The sequence below is a fragment of the Biomphalaria glabrata genome, chromosome 7 (assembly GCF_947242115.1).
Source record: "Biomphalaria glabrata chromosome 7, xgBioGlab47.1, whole genome shotgun sequence".
NCBI classification, from domain to species: Eukaryota; Metazoa; Mollusca; class Gastropoda; family Planorbidae; genus Biomphalaria; species Biomphalaria glabrata.
Window position 1 is genome coordinate 39615224 of NC_074717.1, and position 23458 is coordinate 39638681.

General features: G+C 37.5%; 1 protein-coding gene across 2 annotated transcripts in view; it reads left to right on the forward strand.

Moving 5' to 3' along the window:
• Window positions 1-5882: 5882 nt before the first annotated feature.
• The window catches only part of LOC106067293 (junctophilin-1-like), a 114437-nt gene continuing 96861 nt past the window's right edge, over window positions 5883-23458 (forward strand). For both annotated transcript variants that reach the window (XM_056036797.1, XM_056036801.1), the window contains exon 1: window positions 5883-6034. The gene's annotated coding sequence lies outside the window, so the exon portion shown is untranslated. The remainder of the gene's footprint in view (window positions 6035-23458) is intronic.

The window sequence follows — 23458 nt, forward strand, 5'->3', positions numbered from 1 at the left end:
GATCTTCTACAATTTTGTAGCCTACTTCAGTCTAGATCTTCTCCAATGTTGTAGCCTACTTTAGTCTACATCTTCTCAAATGTTGTAGCCTACTTCACTCTAGATCTTCTCCAATTTTGTAGCCTACCTAAGTCTAGATCTTCTCCAATGTTGTAGCCTACCTCAGTCTAGATCTTCTCCAATGTTGTAGCCTACTTCAGTCTAGATCTTCTCCAATGTTGTAGCCTACTTCAGTCTAGATCTTCTCCAATGTTGTAGCCTACTTCAGTCTAGATCTTCTCCAATGTTGTAACCTACTTCAGTCTAGATCTTCTCCAATGTTGTAACCTACTTCAGTCTAGATCTTCTCCAATGTTGAAGCCTACTTCAGTCTAGATCTTCTCCAATGTTGTAGCCTACCTCAGTCTAGATCTTCTCCAATGTTGTAGCCTACCTCAGTCTAGATCTTCTCCAATGTTGTAGCCTACCTCAGTCTAGATCTTCTCCAATGTTGTAGCCTACTTCAGTCTAGATCTTCTCCAATGTTGTAGCCTACTTCAGTCTAGATCTTCTCCAATGTTGTAACCTACTTCAGTCTAGATCTTCTCCAATGTTGTAGCCTACTTCAGTCTAGATCTTCTCCAGATGATTCACAGCTTTACGTAGATCTTGATGCTCACGTTGCAACATTTGTTAAACAACGTTGATTGCGCTCACAATTTTGTACAGAACAATAATATCAAAAGTTTCTAATTTTCCTTTAAGTGCTGCAGCGTCCATGCGTTCTTTTTCCTTTGAGGGACAGAAAGTAATTTGTGTAATCATCTTTGGTACATCAAAATATTTGTATCTCATTGCAGTTAGAGCATTATTCCTTGATGACCACCTCGTAGGGAACAATTATTTAACTGTCCTATAAACTATGCTCGAAGCAGGACGTTTTGGCGCCGCCGTTTTGGCGCCGCCGTTTTGGCCCCGCCGTTTTGGCGCGAAGGTCGTTTTGGCGCGAGCCGTTTTGGCGACGGGACGTTTTGGTGCGAAATACATTATGTACGTTTATTGTATTATTTCTTTTAAAAGAATTATTCATATCTATGTTTTGCATGAGTATTTGTGTTAACACATATTTTTCACGTACTAAATGTAAATGTGTGTTTGTTTTTCACATCATTTTCTTTAATAAACATTTTGGCTTGTGTATGTGTGTTTATTAAGAGGCACACTTTTATTTTCAAAAAAGTTTTTTCAGAAATTACTTTAAAATTAAAAACAAAAATCGCGTGAGAGAGGGGAGGGGTGGAGGAAAGAGTATGTACAAGGAGTGAAATGTGAGCAGAAGAGAGGGGGCGGGATAGGTGTCACATGTAATGACCATTCCCAAGGAGATGATCGCCAGACGCATGACGCCAACGACCAGTGCTCGGTGCTGGTCTTGTCTTCATTTGTTTAACTCTACCTGCGTCAATGTGAGATGTGTCACCCTAATCACCCCTACCCAATTTCTCAAAATATATCTTTTCACGTTAGAGTTTGTACTGACCACATTCCGTGTCTTGATCTTTACTATGTGTGGAGTTGTTGTCGTCATTCAGCGTACTAGAGCTTTAGATGTTAACATGGTTTTTGTTATATTAAAGTGTGACACTTAGCTTGTTCGTATATTACACTAATGTCAAATAAAAAAAAATCTTTTGGAAAGAAATCCAAAAATGTCATCCAGTGCGATTAGCAGAACTCACATATAGCATGTCATTACCATTCAGGAATCTGACTTATTATAGACCTATATTCATGAAATAAGCAAAACCTTTATAATTAAAAAACAACAACAATTCACTGAACGGTGTTAGAATTCATACTATAAATACAATATTATGGTAGAGTGAAATAAACATTGTTATAAAAGCTACGTGCTTATTAAATTATCGTCAAATGATATCTCGCGCCAAAACGTCCCGTCGCCAAAACGGCTGGCGCCAAAACGTCCCGTCGCCAAAACGGCGGCGCCAAAACGTCACGTACCGAACTATGCTCTCTCTATTGGAATCAAGAAGCGCCCATCTTGATATGCTGTGAATAAAAACATATGCACATTTTATGCAAAGTCATAGAAATCTGCAACTTCTTGAACACAGCTGACGGAATTATTTAAGACCAAGTATAAGTTGTGGTTAGCACGGTGAATATAGTGCTCGCTCGGCTGCTTTTGATGAAGCAATGCCTCAGAGCCATTTTACTTTCCTGTCATATTGAAGTTACCAACATAACCTTGGTCTCGCAGTTTGGCATATCTCGTTTTGAATCTGTGGGGGCTTTGCTTTTCTATCAAATATCTCAATATTCATATCAATTTTAAATGAAAAATTTATATTAATATGATGTTGTTGAACTATGATCCAAGTTTCAACCAATTACCAATGATCAATCTCTAACGATCCTATCGCAGCCTCTAAGTGATTATCATTCGTGTTTTATTACTACTATGTTACAATTTTTTTTTTTTTTTTTATGTAGAAAAAAAGAAAGAAACAGATTAAGCTTAGCAAAAGTTGAATAATTTGCAACTAAAATTTTGTATTCGTGTCAATCAGGTCAAGTTTCCCTTGTTCGAGATACCTAACTCAATAGTTAATTAACTAATTGTTTTTATTATTATTATTATTATTGATTCTTGTGTGGTCAGAAAAAAAAAGAAATAATTCTGCAAATTTTAAGCTTGATCCGAGAATGGGTGAGGGAGAAATAACTGTGTACAGACTTTTTATCAGATAGAGCAGTGGTTCCCAAACTTTGTTGTCTAGTAGACCCCTTGCCGTGTTTTCTGGTTTTCCGTAGACTTCCTGCTTAAGTTATATTAAATTTTTGAAAATTCATCAATTTCAAATTACAAATTTTGTTTAAAATAATTTCTAACCAGTGACACGAGGAGTGAAAAAGTAATTTAAAACTACAATTTAAGTTGAATTAATTTTTTAAATAGATCTATTAACAGGCACACATTAAAACCCATTATAGAACAGTGAATACGTATAGCATACAATCAATAAACACATTGGAAACTTTTTGTATTTAAAGGTATGCAAGCTCACCATCTGTTGCTACTGAAATAATTTTTCATATAGGGCTTTGCTGTTTTATGAAGTAGTTATTTAAAACATTAAATATTAATGTGTCTTAAGTATCACAGTAAAATTTTTCACAAAGAGCAGTTTTTCGTAGATTTATTGAGCCATAATAATTTAAAAAAACAACAACACATCATTACCAGACAAGGTTGACTCAGCCAGCTGTATAGAGAAATTTGTTGTTTGCAGAAATATGTCGTTTGCAAAGACTTACATAAGAAAAAAAATAAATATTTGTCTATACTCCAACAGAGCTCAAGAATTTAGTGAAAATCTTCTACAAATCCATTGCTCTAACAACCAATGGGTCAGAGTTTGCATGGATGGTTCTCAGAGATCCACAACAAACGGGGAGCTGGAATACTTATTGAATGGCCCAATGAAGAAAAATAATTTTAAAATTAAGATCATTGTAACTAATGAGCTCTATGACATCAATAGAGAAGAAATAGGAGCACTGGCCAAGTTCGCCAAACAGTTAATTTTTGTTCGAGACCAATCTAAAAATAGTCCTTCAAAGCTTGACAAACTCTGATGCCTCCTGAATAAAATAACTTATGATGCCTGGAGTGACGTTCGGTGGTCACCTTGCCTACTCGGTAGGTTTGGGCTAGGCCGCTAGGATGTAATTATCCACATAATCTGAATGAACATCCAAGAGATTTTGTACAAAACATAATTGTGTGACCTTGTAAAGCTCAACAACAGCAAGAACACTGTTCTCCAATGTTGAAATAAAAGGCTGACACACTTGCCAAATTTGAGAAAACAAATACACACTTTAACATCGCACTCTATCCGGAAGAAATGAAGAAACTAATAGTCAATTGCACAAACGAGAAATGGACAAGCTCTCATTCGATGACACCTATTATAAACTATTCCGATAGGACCACCTATAATTTTTTCACATCAGAACCGTACACATCATAATGAGAAAACATATGTTCCAGAAGCTCAAAATTGGGACCATTGGCATTTGCCCTTTTGGAGTGTCACCAAAGAATGCCGACCATGTCTTCAAAATTGACTTCTTCGTCAAGAGGCCCAAATCAAGACACCGGCCACAAAACCCAAACATGAAATTCTTTTAACGATACAAGTTTGTGTAAGAGTTTTTACAATTTCTTCAACGGCTGTTAAAATCAATAATATGCCTATCGTGTGAGGTTTTCAGTATTTTACTATAAGTAAAGAGATATAGTAAAACGTTCACTAATCATCTTCTTCTCACTGTCAGGTCAAAGAGAGATTTTGTGGGTGTTTTATGAACTTATCTTTGAGTGTTTGAAAGTTTTGCAAACCTTTATCTTTTTATCAGGGTGGCATCATCTCAAATGATCCTCCAGCTTAATTGGTTTCATAGCATCATAAAAAAAACGACACATTAAAACTCGCTTGTTTGACAAGGCAGTACTGAAGTTCAATTTCAAATACTTAACGCTGTACAGTTCTTTGTGTTGTTATAACTAGAGAAAACTACACTACTTTAAATCTAGTTATTCAATGAAATAAAACAATTTTTCATTCAATCAGCATGATAAAAATTTAAGGATTTCCTGAGGTACAAATCATAAATGTGTGTATGAAAAGATTCCAATTGTCAAAATTAAAGTCAAGACAGGCTAAAAAGAGATTCTTTATCTTCAACCCACGCGTACATTTCAATTTAATTAATTTTCCTTGTTGGTATCCAACAAAATCATTAATTACCAGCAATTTATTGACTAATTGGTTAATATTTTGTAACTGATTCATGGAGTTTCTTCGCCAATGAGTAACTGTGCAAAGTTTCAACTTGATCCGATAATGGGTGTATGAGAAATAACGTTTTCAAACTTTTACCAGACAAACAGAAAGACAGAATGAGTTGATGTAAGCTTTGTAAAGGAAACGCCCACCAATGTGAATGTGATAAAGTTCTCTCTGTAAAAGACTTAACGATTATCAATGTCAACGCGGTAACGCCCAGTACTCACCATTACAAGTGTAAAAACGCCCGCCAATGTTAATGAAAAAACGCCCAACAATGTTAATGTAAAAACGCCCTCCAATATAAATCTAACAGCTCTTATTCATGTCAAAGTTATATAGCAGACATACAGGACCGGATTTAAGACAGAGCAGGCTTTTTTTTTTACAAGTATTCTATTTATTTCTTCTAAAATATGCCTTGCAATTAGATATGAGTATGTTTATTGATAAGTGTTAAAAAGTGGATTTCTATTAAAGCTTTCAAAAAAGTGTAGGGTCCTCCACAAAAATAGTGCCCCGGGGCATCCACATACTTAAATCCGGCCTTGCCAACATATGTAACTGTAAAAATATATATTCACATATGTAGCTACAGTTCTCACTTATAGAAATATAGGCCTAAATGCAGTGTATTAATGCACCAAATGTAATGGCTTTCATGAAGGCCCACCCTTATTTTATAATGCATTCTTTCTGCACAACTTGAGAACTGCTTTATAGGATCCAGCAAGGTACTAATGGCAACCCGGTGCACTCCAAATCTCATAGAGTGAGAATGCATATAGCAAAGTCTTTTAATACTGTGCCTTGCGAAAGAGAGAGGAAGATCAGAGTGAGGTGAGAGAGAGAGAGAGAGACAGAGGGGAGAGAGAGAGAGAGAGAGAGAGAGAGAGAGACAGCGCTCACCTACAATACAAAAAAAAAAGGTTGAGTGTGTTCCAGGCTGGCCTAGGTATGAAACGTTTTGTGAGCCCAACACGCGTGATGTCAGAACTTAAGCGAAACATCTCTAACACACCCCAGGCTCTATCTTGTTACCTGTACGCACGGTGCACGTGCAGTTTCTTTTTTTTTTCTCTTTCTCTCTCTCTCTCTTTCTTTCTGTCACACACATCCCATCTAGGCCCTGCTAGCGTTCATTCTCTTTATATTCAGCTGGTTTCATCTCTTGCAAAGTAAGTAATATTATTGTTTTATCTTTACTGTAACTTCTTAGAAATGTTACTAATCATTGAGAACATTTTCAAAATCTTTTTTTCTAAAACTTTTTACTCTGCAATGCTTAGCATATACCGCAACATGTATTTTTTTCGTATCTTTTTTCCTGTGGCTTTCATCTGTGTTTTACTGTAAAACAATTGTTGCATATTTTACAGTAAATTTATTTGACGTATTGATAAGTCATTGACTGGGAGTCTTTGGTTTAAGTGTATAATTTAGTACTTCCTATGAGCTCGTTTAGTATCAGAAATCGTTCAACCCCTTCGTACACAGACAGCACATGTCTATCGATACCTCATTACGAATGTTGAAACAATATGTTTGAGAGCGTATTTAAAGCTTCTGTAAGTCTACTGTCTTCTGTGTTGAACTAAATGGCTCGGCTCGGTTCGGTACAGCTCTTGGGAAGTTACGACCTCTGGGAGGAGGGTTGAGCTTTATCCGTCATGCGTGCGGCGTGGGCCTGCGTGACGGTTTGAGACCCCTTCGCGGATGCCTCAGGTAGACTCGCGCTGAATCTCGCTGCCTGACCGAGTCATGTGTACATAGTCTGGTTGACTGAAGTCATGTTAAAAGAGCTGACTGGAGTGCGTGTATATGTATGTGAGAGTGCGTTGGTGGATAGGGGACGAAGAGGGGGAGGGGGGTGATGCAGAAGTAATTCAGCCTAATATTTGTATTGCTGCAAGGAAACACAAAGCAGAAGTGGATGGTAGTGGTCTCCCTTTGGCATTGACTAACACCAGTAAGACCGTATAATTTTTACAAAGTTTATATCAACTCTGTCTGGTAAAAAGTTTGTACACGTTTTTTCTCCCACACCCAATCTCGATTAAGCTGAAGTTTTGCACACTTATTTCTTTTATCTGACAACACAAGAATCAATAAAACAGATTTACCAATTAGCTAATTAACTTGGTAATTAATTATTTTGTTTGGTGCCTTGAACAAGGGAAAGAGATCTGTTTGGCACCCCTCAACACTGGTAAACAAAGAAATTAAAACACGCAAAATAGAGTCGTGATATTTATAAAAAAAAACAACAACGAATACTCACATTTGATTAGATTAACACCATTATTAAAATCAATTAATTTAGAGACGTATCAGGACAGAAGACTTAAAAAGTAAAGTAGCAATAGTACATACAACACAGAGCCATATTTAACAAATACAAAATAAAATAAAATACTTAGAAAGACACAAAGAATAAGGCACATGTCTTATTCCATATGCTAGGTCAAAGTCTTATAAGTGCTTCTTCTTCCTTAGTGCCATCAGAGTATGAAATGGGTTGCCTGAATCAGCCTGGAAAAACAATGACTTTAAAGAGTTCAAGTCATGGCTAGATTGGCACAATAAATGGGTAGGACGTAATTATCTTCTTTCTGGGAGTCAAATTTGCAATTTATAAGATAATATAAGATACCCAATGATTAAACATTCCTCATTCATCCTAACCAAGTCTTCGTGATAGATATTAACCTGAAACATTTGTTGCTACATCTGTCAGTTACAGACTGTGTTGTTACAAGTGTCAGTTACAGATTGTGTTGTTACAAATGTCCTTTACAGAGTGTGTTGTTACAAATGTCATTTACAGAGTGTGTTGTTACAAATGTCCTTTACAGAGTGTGTTGTTACAAATGTCCTTTACAGAGTGTGTTGTTACAAATGTCCTTTACAGAGTGTGTTGTTACAAATGTCATTTACAGAGTGTGTTGTTACAAATGTCAATTACAGAGTGTGTTGTTACAGATGTCAGATACAGAGTGTGTTGTTAAAAATGTCAGTTTCAGAGTGTGTTGTTACAAATGTCAGTTACAGAGTGTGTTGTTACAGATGTCAGTTACAGAGTGTGCTACAAATGTAAGTTACAGAGTGTGTTGTTACAGATGTCAGTTACATAGTGTATTGTTACAAATCTCAGTTACAGAGTGTGTTGTTACAAATGTAATTTACAGACAGTGGCGTAGCATCCATGGGGCGAAGGGGTTCAATGAACCCGGGCCCACGACCATTAGGGCCCGACTGCGCCTGGGCCCATAACTCTTGACTAGTTGAGAACTTTGGGGTAACACCAAAGTGAAAAAATAAATGCACTTTTGTAAAAACCGATAAAAAATAGAATTTTAAAAGCTCCCTCAAAATATCCTGAGCTTTGTCCCAGGATTTATATAAACTTAAAAAGCAGTGTTTAAAGCTTTAATGTAAGGATTTGCTTTCCATCAGGTTTTGTGACTTGTAATGGTGGCTAACCCTAGTCGTGCGGTTGAGGTGACAATCGTCTCCATATCCTTGCGTTCGTTTTTTTCTTCTTGTCTGTTTATAGTTATACACTTATGGGTAGTACAGGAATGGTGGGGGATGAAGAGAGTTTGGTTAAGAAGTATGGATAGTCCCGAGTGTCACTAATTAAAATTTCGATACAGCTGCAAATTATTCAATTTTTTTCAAGGCTTAATATGTTTTATATTTGTTTTGTATTTAAAGTATGTAAAGTCATCTTTTTGTACTTTTATAGTTACAGTTTCTGAATTACAATACTAAGACTGACATCTTTTCAGTCTCTGGTGATTCTAACAGAACCTCAGGACCTCTCAGTGTCTTGCTAACATACTGGTATTTTAGGACATCCATTCTGTACCATTTGTCTCTTTCATTAGTGGCAGCACTCCAGACAAATAAAAAGTTGATACCAGATTCCTATTATTATTTTTTTTTAATACTGCTAGTGATCTCCGATGACGGAACATCCAAAGAAATTGTACAAACATTGACTTTGAATTCGTGCTGGAGACTTCTAACAGAATCAATCGTAATAAGATGATTAAAAAGCTACTCTTCTTGCATTGAAAATGTCTTTTTGTCAATGAACCGATACATTCAGATTACTCAATTGTTTTGTCATACATTTTATTTGTTTAATTGGGGAAGGGGCCCACCAATATATTCTTGAACCCGGGCCCACTGGTATCTTGCTACGCCATTGTTTATAGAGTATGTTGTTACAAATGTCAGTTACAGACTGTGTTGTTACATCTACATTCCTATAACAATGACGAAAAACATAACCTACTTTCTTTTTTTTTTTCACCTTAAAAAAATTACAGAGGAAAAAAAAATCTTTTTGAAACGAAAACAGCACAGCAGTAGATCAAAGATAACTTCAAATACAGGGCGGAGTTGTACAATTTAAGTAACTTGTAACCCTATTTTAAATCAGCTTTTTTTTTTTCTAAAAGCTAGATCTAGCCCCCATTTTTTTTTCAAATGTATTAATAGAGTACCAAGGAACCGCAGGTAATTTTTAGCTATGATTACATGCAAACTGGTACGATGTACGAAACTAATATATACTAGTCGACTGGCGGCGTAGCATACGCCGCTATTTTTGCAGGGCTGGCCTTAGGCCACTGCAACCTATGCGACCGCAGTGGGCCACGCACTTTCATAGGACCCGCACCTTCATAGGACCCGCGCTAATTCAAGGTGTATAAATTATTAAATTAAACCATTTTATAATTTAAAACAGATTTCCCGCGCCCTCCTGTCGATTTACCAGGAGCTCCTGGAAACCTCTCGAAATTGTGTAATCAGGTGAAAGAAGCTTCTCGCGCCTCAAACTAATGAAGAATTACATGAGGTCAACAATTCTCAAAGATAGATTGAAACATTTGGTAATTCTTGCTATTGAGCGGGATCTATGTAAGAAACAGAATTATTATGATATAGTGTATGACTTTGCTACACGCAAAGCTCGTAAAGTACGTAGTAAAGAATGAATAAAATGCATAGACGAATTTATTTCCAAATTCAAACTCTTAAATTTCACTTATTGACCGCTTCCCTACCCAAACTTGGCTCCTCGAAATCCGTTTCAAATAGGGCCCAACAATGCTTAAGTCCGGCCCTGCTATGTAGTGTTTGTAAAATGTTTTTTTGTAAAATGTTTTGGATGTTCCTTCAGAGTTGACGATAGTTTACTTCCTAGTCCAAACCTCCCGCATGACGAAGGGGGATGGGAGCGGGCAGGGTTTTACAGTCCAGCGCGCAGGCATCCGTAGCGACGTGTGAATACCCACGTGTTCTTCCCCCCCCCTCTCTTAATATTTCGTGGGGTGACTCGGCAGAAATAAAAGAGTGATCTTTCCTTTACTTCTTGCTTCTCGTCCAAACTCTTGGGGGAAGAAGAGAATTATATATATAGATAGTTTACCTTTTTTAAAGTCTACAAATCTAACCGAAACCTCCTCTTTATATTCGAAATTCGGACATGGCGAACTATTCCTTAAATTATTTGATTTTATTGTAAGTCTAGATCTTGTACATAGCAAGTAATATCCATACAATTTCCCATGTCAACTACTCTATAAAGAAAATACTATTCAAATATCTTTGCAGAGTTCTATTCTTTCCTTGACATTTCCCGAGGGTAACCAGAAAAGAAATCAGTGTCTTTAGACTCGAGCTTAAACATAAAAAAAAAAATAAAAACATAATACCTCGACAAAACAAAAATGAATACAAAACAAAGCTTACAACAAAAGTCCAACAAAAGAGAATAGATAAAAATATTTCTAATCGCACAGATTTATAATTGTTTTTCTACATCTATTACAAATTTAATTACTTGACTGAGACAAACTAATTGATACAAGTACGTTTATATATGCTTTTTTTTTTCTTTTGTTTTTTTTTTAAGTATTTTTTTAAATATTATTTTGCTTATTTTCAAAGTGAAGTGCCGAAAAATATAATAGACCTTATAAACGGCCTCGTTTGTATTACAAACACGACACTAGATAACCCCCTTCTCCCCCCCCCCCCCCAAAAAAAAAAATCACTACGTCTCTATCACTTAGGCTACCTATATATTTATGTTTCTTCAGTCATCTCCGTACATGCACAGGGGCGTAGCTAGAGATTTTCCATCGTTTAGAGGCCCATGCATTTTGTGTAATATTTCATTTTTCAATGTAAAAAAATCACTCAAATGGGGGCCCCCTCAAGTGAGGATCCGGGGGAGGGGGGCTTTTCAAGTTCTCCCCTCCCCCCCCTAGCTATGCCCCTGCACATTTATAGAGTATTTTCTTTTATCAAATCGTGGAAAGCGAATAAATATCTCTAGCTAAACAGACGACATCCCTCTACCACCCCGCCCCAGCTCCTCCTTTGAGCCACTCACGTGACCTAATTGGCCATATCACAACAATACCAAAACATGATTATTCTTTTGATTTCTTTTATCCGCAACCCGAACACACACGACACAACCCAAGCACACCCGACATTACCCGAACACACTCGACATCACCCGAACACATATTCGTCTCCCCCGACGTCATTAGCTCACCGAGTATTCTTCATCCATCGATTACAAAAACTTCGCATATATTCTGTGGTTAGTCTGTGCCAGGCTGGCGTTTGAAAGCCAAATAAATAAATAAATATGTAATTTAAACAAGAAAACGTATATGGTTAAGGGGGGAGAACTGAATCAATTTCTCATTTTACATGATTCTCTTTTATTTTATTCCAACAAACTCTCCGTTATGTAAGAAAAAAAAATATTAATTGTTTATCATTTACATGGAGGTAATAAAAACATTATAGAAGGCCAAGGCTTTTAACCAATGTGTATTTCAAATCAGAAATGACAAGCAATATATTAGTTTCAAGATGTTTCGATTTTTGCAACACTAAACTATATTCTACACATTAGTTCAATTTTAAATATCAAAACGAAGCATTTTTTAAATGACAATATTATAGAAAACACTCACAGTGGCGTAACAAGATACCCCTAGGCCTGAGTTCAAGAATATGATGCCCCCCTTCCCCCCCCCCTCCAAAAAAAAACAAAAACGGATTGATAAAATACATTCAGTTACCTGTACGTTGTTACAAAAGGACACTTTAACGTGTGTTGCGCCGTATGCATGTTGAAAAGAAGCGCCATTAAAATAGTGCCATTAAAGTCTATTCAGTAGTGAGTAATAACTTCATACAAGATAGTGTACCTTTTCTATTTCTTAAAAATAATTAGCTAATGAACCCCCTGGTTGCTACGCCACTGCACAATTCTCGACATTATAATTATCATGTTGATAAAACAAGATCTGCAACTGACGCTTAACTTTTATTGGGGACGCATGGCTATATTTGGACTAAATAGAAAAAAACAAAACCTAAGTAGCCACGATTAGCATTGTATTCTTACTTCCGTCTATCATTTCAATAGCTCGTTGCTAAGACCTTGACCTTGCGATCTATGGGGCAGATGATGGAAAAGATGACAAAGATCATGTTTTTATGGCCGATGGTTCACAACGGTTTCAACATTTTTGAAACAACGATTATTGCATTTACAATTTTAAACTCGACAATAACTTTGAATAAGTAGAACAATAGTATTAAATGTTTTAATATTCTTATCTTATATTATACAAACGTTACTTCAAAAAGAAGATGATTACGTCCTACGCGTCATGCATTTAGTCATGCATGTTAACCAATGACTTAAATTCTGCCAAGTCACTGATTTTCCTGGCTGGCTCAGGCAACCCATTCCATTTTCTAATAGCACTAGGGAAGAAGGAGTATTTGTACAAATTTGTCCTAACATAAGGAACGAGGAATGTGCCTTTATATTATAATTTCCCCTCAGCGCCGCATCTTCCGGAAGTTTTTCCCTTTGTGAAGCACAAAGTAATTCGTGTTAACAAATTTAGTAAATCAAAATATCTGAATCTCATTCCTTGATGACCACCTTGTATGGCGCAATTTTTGTTTTTAATGTTCTATAAACTATGCTCTCCCATTTGAATTGAGAAGTGGCCATCGCAGTACTTATTATGTTCCAAGCCATAGGAATCTGTTTCATCAGCAACTTCTTGACCACAGCTGACGCAATCACTTAAGTCCAAGTTTAAGCTGTGGTTAGCATAGTGAACATAATGTCCAAGTGTCTGGTTGTGTTGAATGAATGCTAGAAGGTCTTTGTACTGACTTCTAACGTTGGAAGCCTTCGCCTCGCATTATTGAAAGATAAATGGTGATTTTTCATTACTTGGAACATTTGTTCAGCTAATTCTGCAGACTTCTGGTTCTAACAAATAAATAAAAAAAAGAAATGACCCTCTAGTTGCTATTTCTTTGGGTATTCCGTCATCGGAGATCACAAAACATTATTGGAAATGATTGGATCAACTATTTCATAAGTCTTGAGTAAGGGTAACAACGATGCGAAACATGGCACGGATTGGATTTCATTCACCATCTTTAACTGTTTCATGGGCAACATAATTTGATGCTTCTTTGGCTTGCTTAATATTTGCTCTAAATCTAGATTTGTGTGTTGTAGAAGAATGAAAAAAAAAGCTTACTTTTACTTTAAAATGCACACAAAAAAAAGAGAAAGGAAAATAACTAGCAACGGTGTCGACATTTTAATTCATGACAATCAACGATATATTTGTAAAATACCACCCATTCATTGATCAAGAGATCTCTTAAACCGTCGTACTGATCCGCAGATGTTCCTTTTACCTCCTATACCAGTGAAGGGAAAACTTTTTGAGTAGCGGGCCAAAAACTTAATTGAACTAATGCGATCTATGAAGGTGAACTAACAGCTGATATTATTTGTTTCAAATCAGGACGTAGTTATTCCAAAGAGTGGACTTTCAGTGGACTGAGGTGTTCACCCGTAAATCTATTTCTGACAAAGCTAAGTCTAAGTAACATTACTGAAAAAGCTGCTAAGTACATGAAGACATTTTCTGAGCAGTCACACTAGTTAGTGAATTTATCCTCATGGAACAGCTGATTGGCAAATAGAAGAAGCTGTTCCTTGAAAGAAACTTTGTCGTTTTTCAGTACCCAAATTCTCTCTTGAAAACGCGTCTTGCACTAAGTCGTCTTACTTCTTGTAGTAAAGCACCTCAGAGTATTCATGTTGCATGGCATTAGGGCACTCTTGAAATTGTCTGCGTGTAAGCCTATGAGGAACGAAGAGTATTTACAAGCATTACTATTTCTAGAAGGTTCTATTGTGCGTTGACGTAGTACACATGAGGCCGGCTACTATTAGTGCGGCGCGAATGCGTAGACTGCTGTGTTCGTGCTTCCTGGAGTCACACTTGACACGTGACAGACACAGACATTACAGATTGACTCAAGTTCTCTTTGGCAGACAAATATAATGTTTATTTAATGACGATAATAACACTACTGCACCTTATTGGCAGTTACATCAAGACTTCCGATGTGAAACATAATTACATCCGCATAACAGCGGTATTGAATATCCAAAAGGATTAGTTACAGACTAAATCACAAGTAACGTCCGCAACACAGCGGGTAACGATAATACTTCACAGTTACTACTTGACTCTCTAAATCCAGAGAAAAACTATCAAAATACTTAAGTCCGTACTGGACCAGAAGATACTATTTGACTCAAAGTTACAACTCGACAAATTCGCTACTACTGGGATAATACATAACTACTTCGTTCAGAGGACTCTTTCTGACTGAACTGACTTTACTAACTGAACTGAACTCAAAGTCAATTTTAGTCATTCTATTTCCTGTTTTCTACATCAGGAATTCACGAGTCTTTTCAACGCCTTACCATGAGGTGAACATTAAATCAGGCAATGTCAACTGAGACTGGGACACTATTGCATTGATGACTGTTTTATATTTAAGAGTCTTACAGAGAATGCTTTCTGATTTATAAGCATAGAAAATGTTTATAAATGCATGCATGCTGTCATATATTTTAAATTCAACTCTATCTTCCTCCTGTTTCACTAACAATAAAGAAACAATAAGATTGTTCTTGCCACCTCTGAAGCCTAGTTACCTACATTATCAATGAAAACTTGAAGCTATGTTGCCATTGTTAGATCGTATTAGTCGCTTGTCTTACAATTTATTAGCGGTGTCAGCTTTTCCTGACATTCCATCAATTATTCAAATACAGTACCAGGTTTGCAGAGCATTCAATGGCCGAGTTGCGTGATAGACCACATGTGGGTGGAACTGAATGTGGCAAAGATTCTTTATTGCAGCATACTTTTTTTTTCTGTTCTTCTTTTTGTGGTCAATGAAGCTGACAGAGCCAAGCATGCTGGTACAATCACTTACAACTAACAGCGCATTAGCTAAACACATGACATCGACAATTTGTCTTCCACAGTTCGATCCCCAGTAATAGGTTAAAATAGTAACACCAGTGGGCGTGGGGGATGAGTGGTCAAACGTATTATCCTCTAACCAAGAGCTCTTAAGATCCAATCTCGGTGAAGACGGATTTTGAATTATGGGATTTTTAGTGCGCCCCTGAGTCTACCCAACTCTAATAGGCTCATGATATTTGTTGGAGAAAGTAAGGGCGGCACGTCGTTGTGCTGGTCACGTGATATCCTCGTTAACAGTGAGCGATAGAAACAGATGACCTTTTTATCATCTGTCGTATTAGCCTTAGATCTGAAAGGGGAATGTTCCCTTTCAAAATCATAACATGAATATGTCGTGCTATCCATGTAGTATCATTATCACCACCACCATCATCATCTTCATCACCACCACTAGTAGTTTCATGGCTTCCGAGCTCTTTCCTGCCCTTTCAGCTTCATCTAGTACACTGCCTCAACATGTTCTTTTTGGTCTTCCTCTGCATCTTGTGTCCTGGGGGGGGGGGGGGATCAGTCTAAAGCCTGTCTAGCTCTGTTGTAAGCATATTTTCTTAAAGTTGATCAATCCATAGCCCCAATTTAAGTTCTGTCTAGCTCTGTTGTTGGTATCTTTTCTTAGGGTGTGACCAATGCATCTCTTCAATCTATATACAAGCGAATGGGAGAGAAGGGTCGGCCTTAGACAATTGGAAGCCCTAGGCAAAGTGAATATGGTGGCCCCCAAATGAATAAAAACAAATAACAAAAAAAAACAACACGCAATTTATTTAAAACCAAGTCAGGCTACTGTTCTCCAACAAAAACATTGGGCACAAGTCTCACTATTTTTACCATAAAAACAATTTTGAGCCCTATGCGAGGCTCCCATCAATCGGAGGCCATATGCGGCTGCCTCTTTTGCCTTTGCCTAAAACCGGATCTGGGGAGAGACACACCAAGGTTTGACAAAGTTTAGGCCACGCGAAAACTGCATGAAAATTCTTTAGATTGTTTCAGGGGACTTAGGAGATGTTAGATTTCCCCTAACCCCCTTTTGTTTTCTAGTTCAGAGGATTTAGGAGATATTAGAATTCAAGCCACCCATCCTAGACACCACGCGCGATTCTCTAAAGAGTTTTCGCTTCGTCTGTATTGACAAATTTTTTTTAACCTTTTAGATTAAACACGAGTAACGCCGTATATTTCTTCTAGTTTAAACTATAAAATTTTTATTTTTTAGTTCAATAAATGTACATCATGGATACCAAGTTTGACTACTGATACTTTCACAAAAGTTCGTTTTGTAAATTTTACATAGCCCCCCCACAACTCCATCCCCTAGAGATGTTTAAGGCGTTTATACCCAGAAGCTCAGTTGTTTAACTGTTTAAGGCGTTTATGCACAGAAATTCAGCTGTTTCAGGCGTTTATACACAGAAACTCAGCCTTTTACGGCGTTTATACCCAGAAACTCAGCTGGAACTTGAACGTCACTAAATGCAGACCTGGTCAAGCAATCGCCATGACATTAGACCACAGATGACATCCAATTACTCATGACACAGTAACGGCAGCAAATGTCAATTGTCTAAATCACAGGCGCTCCTCTGGGTATCTGCTTGCAGGTATTTTCTCGCTATCTTCCAGACAAAAGGTCAACTCGCCTTACCTTCTGAGCTCCCCCCCCCACACCTTTTCTTTACCTTTCGGACTAGAGACAGACGCACGCGGGTGCATACCTACACAACTTTAGGAATTAATCAACTGACTTACCGTACCTCAGAAAACAGCAACGTTACAGCTTTGAGGGTTGATAGCTTAAAGTGGCGTCAGCAAGACTAAACCTTTAACTTAGGACGGGACTTTGTTGTTTATATGTTGTTTATATGCTGTTATAATGTTGTTTATAATATGTTTATATTTTTTTTATGTTGTGTATATAATGTTCATATGCTGTTCATATAATGTTTATACTTCCACTTTTTTTTAGTTCGATTAACAGGGAATTTATTGAAGGGCTCCATAAGTAAATAATTAGCAATATCAATATATGAATAAGAAATATTTTCTTTATTGAAAGCAATAGATCAAACTGCCTGGTCGTGTGTAGCATGCGCTCTGGACTGTCGCTCGGTGGTCTCTATGGACCCGGGTTCGTACCGTGAACGCTGCCGACCCTCGTCGTCCTGCGGGAGGTTTGGGCTAGGATGCAATTGTCTTGAAATCTGAAGGAACATCCAAAAGCTGTCGCACGTTTGTACACTTGTTCTTATGGACTATTGCCAGTATAATTAAACGATTAGAACTTTGAGCAAAGAAGATCAAGTATTTCTATAGGGAAGAATGTTGTAAGCCATGAGAATCAATATCAGCACTATCCACATTTGTATCAACCTACTCAATGTGTTACTGATGGGAATGTGATGCAGAAACATGGAGAGAAAAGAAAAGAAGAAGAAGAACAAGAGGAGAAGGAGAGAAAAAAAATCCTGAATGGAAAGACAAGAAGAACAGAGAGAAAGAGAGAAAGAAAGAGTGAAAGAGAGAGAGAAAAAAAAAGAGAGAGAGAAAAAAAGAGAGTGAAAGAGAGAAAGAGAAAAATAGAGAGAGAAAGAGGGAAAGAGAAAGAGAGAGAGAGAGACAACGAGAGAGAGAGAAAGAGAGAGAGAGAGAAAGAGAGAAATGAGAGAGAGAGAAAAAAGACAGAAAGAGAGAGAAAGAAACAGAAAAGAGAGAGAGAGAAAGAGATAAAGAGAGATAGAAAGAGAGAGAAAAGAGAGAGAGAGAAAGAGACAGAAAGAGAGCGAGAGAGAGAGAGAGAGAGAAAGAAAGAGAAAAAAAAAAGAGCGAGAAAAAACAAACAATTCTGAATAATCTAGAATAAAGTTTTCAATAACGTAGTTAACTTCTAATATAAAAGTGATATGACTTGCAAAAGTATCAGATACTAAATACTCCAGCGAATGGTGGTCGCTAAAACTTGATTATCTTATGGCCATGGCAATAACCAGTTGACCTTATAAAAAAAAAAAGGAAAGAAAGTGGTCCAGAAACATATTCCCTACACTTGATCAAGTATGAACAGCATGTGTGAGCTATATTCAGAAACATAGAACTTTTTATTTGGCCCAGAACTGTGTCACACCACGTCGTTGTAAAATATGAAAGTTTTATTTTAATTACCTATGTATCATACATTGAGCATTAGCATACATTTCAAAATACAATATCGGATGAAACATTAATTTCAATGACAAACCAAAAGAAATAGATTCAATATAAAGCTTAAAACTTCTAGACTGCTCAAACAGACCAGTCTTTATTACCAAGTCAGAACTAAAAAATCTCTAGCAACAGAACCTATTTTTTCAATTCCGAATAAATAAAAAAAAAACTTAGAAAGTGCTTTTTGAAAAAGGGAAGACCCATAGGCGTAGCCGTGGGGGGGGTGGAGTTCCTACCCCGCCCCCCCCCGTAATGGAATCCTGGCTACGCCCATGGTAAATGGTAATACCTATTTATAAAACGTTTAGAACTATTATCTTTCTTAATAACAAATGAATGTTGATAAAAAAAAAAAAACTGAACAAGATTTTCGTCTATTAAATTTTTTGGAAAATCGTTAGAACCGTTTTCAAGATCCCTGTAACTCAAGTTTTGTAGTTCGCCCTGAAGGTTTTAGATTTTAGTTTCCACGAAGGTACGAGCTGACTAGAGGTATTGTAAAAAGAGATCCGATTCTAGGTAATTACGTGGGGACTCGGCACGCTGCTTGATTATTATCAGCACATAGTTCTATTTAATTTCTTCTTATTATGAATGTTGTCGAAAATGTGATTTTTTTTCCCTTCATGTAGACCTATTATAAAGGGTACCAATACCGTACCACTGAGCTAAGTTTGACAAGGCATAGGTCCCTATTAGAGGGTTTGACCTTCTATTCTCTGGTTGTCGTTTGAGGTGTTGTGTTTGGCGCTAATCACTTCACCCGAAAGAACAAAAAAATGAATATAAACACTTTCCCAAAGGTTACAGCAAAAAACAAAAAGAAAAACCCCAACAACTTATCTAAACATAGAACTGCTGATTATGCAAGCTTTCGTCCGCTGCAAAAAGAATTTGCTTGAAACTAAGACTCGTTGTAGATTCAGCTATATACATATATATAGTTCAGTGCAGCTTCTATTTCAGCATCGGTGGCTGAGTGGTTAAGCGCTTGGGGTCATGGGTTCGAATCTCGGTGTAGACTGGGATTTTAAATTTAGGGATTTTTAGGGCGCCTTTGAGTCCACCCAGCTCTAATTGGTACCTTATTTTAGTTAAAGAAAGTAAAAGCGATTGGTCGTTGTGCTGACCACATGACACCCTACTCGTTAACCATTGGCCAAAGAAACAGATGAGCCTAACATCATCTGCCCTATAGATCACAAGGTCTGAAAGGGGAATTACTACTATTAGTTGAGTACTATCATGTGTAGTATTTGTTAGGTTTTTGAAACTTGTGTTGCGTCATAAGTTTTGTTCTATATTTAGGCTTCTTAAGAATATATGTTATTGTAATAGTTTTAATGTCTACAGTCACGAGTTCCCCTGTCTCCCATCCTCTGAAACGGTTGTCAGTCAGAGAATATCTTTACATTATTTATTTCCTAATTGAAAGTTTGCATTCTTACTCGTCTTTTTCATGTTTCAACTTATCAACGAGCAATTAAAAAAATCAATTTCTACTTTATGTTCAAATAATATAGCCAACTAAATATTCATATATTTTGTCATTGAAAAAAAAAAGGCCAGCATGGTAATCAAACCCGCGACATAAGGATTATCAAATATAGGATTATTATTAGCTCTCCAGCCATACTTTTTCTATATGCGGAATTTTAGCTTGAAATAAATAATTCAATTATCGACTTGAGTTTTCTACTCATAATAATAGTGTCTTCTATCCAAGTTTCAACTTTCTATCATCAACCCTAGACTGTGAAAAAAAAAGTGTCAGCTAATAGAAATAGAAAAATAATTCGCAATCTGAAAGAGGTCGTATATCTCTGTGGATCTATTATATTAAATGTATTAATAGGCTTAATGTAATATCCGACAGGTGTATTTGTTAACATCTTAAAGCATAGTATACAGTGTACTTTCCCTATGGGTCTATGGTAGAGCGTGCTTCTCATGCAGATCCACTGTACCAGTGATATTCGAATTATTTCCCGCCCATCAGATGCTGCTCTATTCAACACCTTGAAACTGCTTCCCACAATGCATTAGAATAATTTATAAAGCCTCCGGTATCATTGAGCTCATGCGTTACTTTTTTCCCAGAGGTGATAAGGTCGTAAACACAGTGCACTGACCATGTGGATCTTATAGATGACCATGTAGATCTTATAGATAGTGCACTGCCCATGTGGATCTTATAGATAGGGCACTGCCCATGTGGATCTTATAGATAGTGCACTGACCATGTAGATCTTATAGATAGTGCACTGACCATGTGGATCTTATAGATAGGGCACTGCCCATGTGGATCTTATAGATAGTGCACTGACCATGTAGATCTTATAGATAGTGCACTGACCATGTGGATCTTATAGATAGTGCACTTACCATGTGGATCTTATAGATAGTGCACTGACCATGTAGATCTTATAGATAGGGCACTGACCATGTAGATCTTATAGATAGTGCACTGACCATGTGGATCTTATAGATAGTGCACTGACCATGTGGATCTTATAGATAGTGCACTGACCATGTGGATCTTATAGATAGGGCACTGACCATGTAGATCTTATAGATAGTGCACTGACCATGTAGATCTTATAGATAGTGCACTGACCATGTAGATCTTATAGATAGTGCACTGCCCATGTGGATCTTATAGATAGTGCACTGACCATGTGGATCTTATAAAAGGGCACTGCCCATGTAGATATTAGAGATAGGACACTGCCTATGTGGATCTTATAGTTAGTTCACTGACCATGTGGATCTTATAGATAGGGCACTGACCATGTGGATCTTAGAGATAGGGCACTGACCATGTGGATCTTAGAGATAGGGCACTGACCATGTGGATCTTATAGATAGTGCACTGACCATGTGGATCTTATAGATAGTGCACTAACCATGTGGATCTTAGAGATAGGGCACTGACCATGTGGTTCTTAGAGATAGGGCACTGACCATGTGGATCTTATAGATGACCATGTAGATCTTATAGATAGTGCACTGCCCATGTGGATCTTATAGATAGTTCACTGACCATGTGGATCTTAGAGATAGGGCACTGACCATGTGGATCTTATAGATGACCATGTTGATCTTATAGATAGTGCACTGCCCATGTGGATCTTATAGATAGTGCACTGACCATGTAGATCTTATAGATAGTGCACTGCCCATGTGGATCTTATAGATAGTGCACTGACCATGTGGATCTTATAGATAGGGCACTGACCATGTGGATCTTATAGATAGGGCACTGCCCATGTGGATCTTAAGTTAGTGCACTGACCATGTGGATCTTATAGATAGTGCACTGACCATGTGGATCTTATAGATAGGGCACTGACCATGTGGATCTTATAGATAGGGCACTGCCCATGTGGATCTTAAGTTAGTGCACTGACCATGTGGATCTTATAGATAGTACACTGACCATGTGGATCTTATAGATAGGGCACTGACCATGTAGATCTTATAGATAGGGCACTGACCATGTAGATCTTATAGATAGTGCACTGACCATGTGGATCTTAGAGATAGGGCACTGACCATGTAGATCTTATATACATGCGCTGCCCATGTAGATCTCTTGAACAGTACACGACAATGTAAATATCATACAGTGCACTTTCTATGTAGATCTCATACAATGCACGTCCCATGTAAATATCATATACAGTGCACTTCCCTATTGGTTTCATACAGTGTACTGACCATGTGGATCTTATAGATAGGGCACTGACCATGTGGATCTTATAAATAGGGCACTGACCATGTGGATCTTATAGATAGGGCACTGACCATAAGGATCTTATAGATAGGGCACTGACCATGTGGTTCTTATAGATAGGGCACTGACCATGTAGATCTTATAGATAGTGCACTGCCCATGTGGATCTTATAGATAGTGTACTGACCATGTGGATCTTATAGATAGGGCACTGCCCATGTAGATCTTATAGATAGGGCACTGCCCATGTGGATTTTATAGTTAGTGCACTGACCATGTGGATCTTATAGATAGTGCACTGACCATGTGGATCTTATAGATAGGGCACTGACCATGTGGATCTTATAGATAGGGCACTGACCATGTGGTTCTTATAGATAGGGCATTGACCATGTAGATCTTATAGATAGTGCACTGCCCATGTGGATCTTATAGATAGTGCACTGACCATGTGGATCTTATAGATAGGGCACTGCCCATGTAGATCTTATAGATAGGGCACTGCCCATGTGGATTTTATAGTTAGTGCACTGACCATGTGGATCTTATAGATAGTGCACTGACCATGTGGATCTTATAGATAGGGCACTGACCATGTGGATCTTATAGATAGAGCACTGACCATGTGGCTCTTATAGATAGGGCACTGATAATGTGGATCTTATAGATAGGGCACTGACCATGTAGATCTTATAGATAGTGCACTGTCCATGTGAATCTTATAGATAGGGCACTGACCATGTAGATCTTATAGATAGGGCACTGACCATGTAGATCTTATAGATAGTGCACTGTCCATGTGAATCTTATAGATAGGGCACTGACCATGTAGATCTTATAGATAGGGCACTGACAATGTAGATCTTATAGATAGGGTACTGACCATGTAGATCTTATAGATAGTGCACTGCCCATGTGGATCTTATAGATAGTGCACTGACCATGTGGATCTTATAGATAGGGCACTGACCATGTAGATCTTAAAGATAGTGCACTGTCCATGTGAATCTTATAGATAGGGCACTGACCATGTAGATCTTATAGATAGGGCACTGACCATGTAGATCTTATAGATAGGGCACTGACCATGTGGATCTTATAATAGGGCACTGCCCATGTAGATATTAGAGATAGGACACTGCCTATGTGGATCTTATAGTTAGTTCACTGACCATGTGGATCTTATAGATAGGGCACTTACCATGTGGATCTTAGAGATAGGGCACTGACCA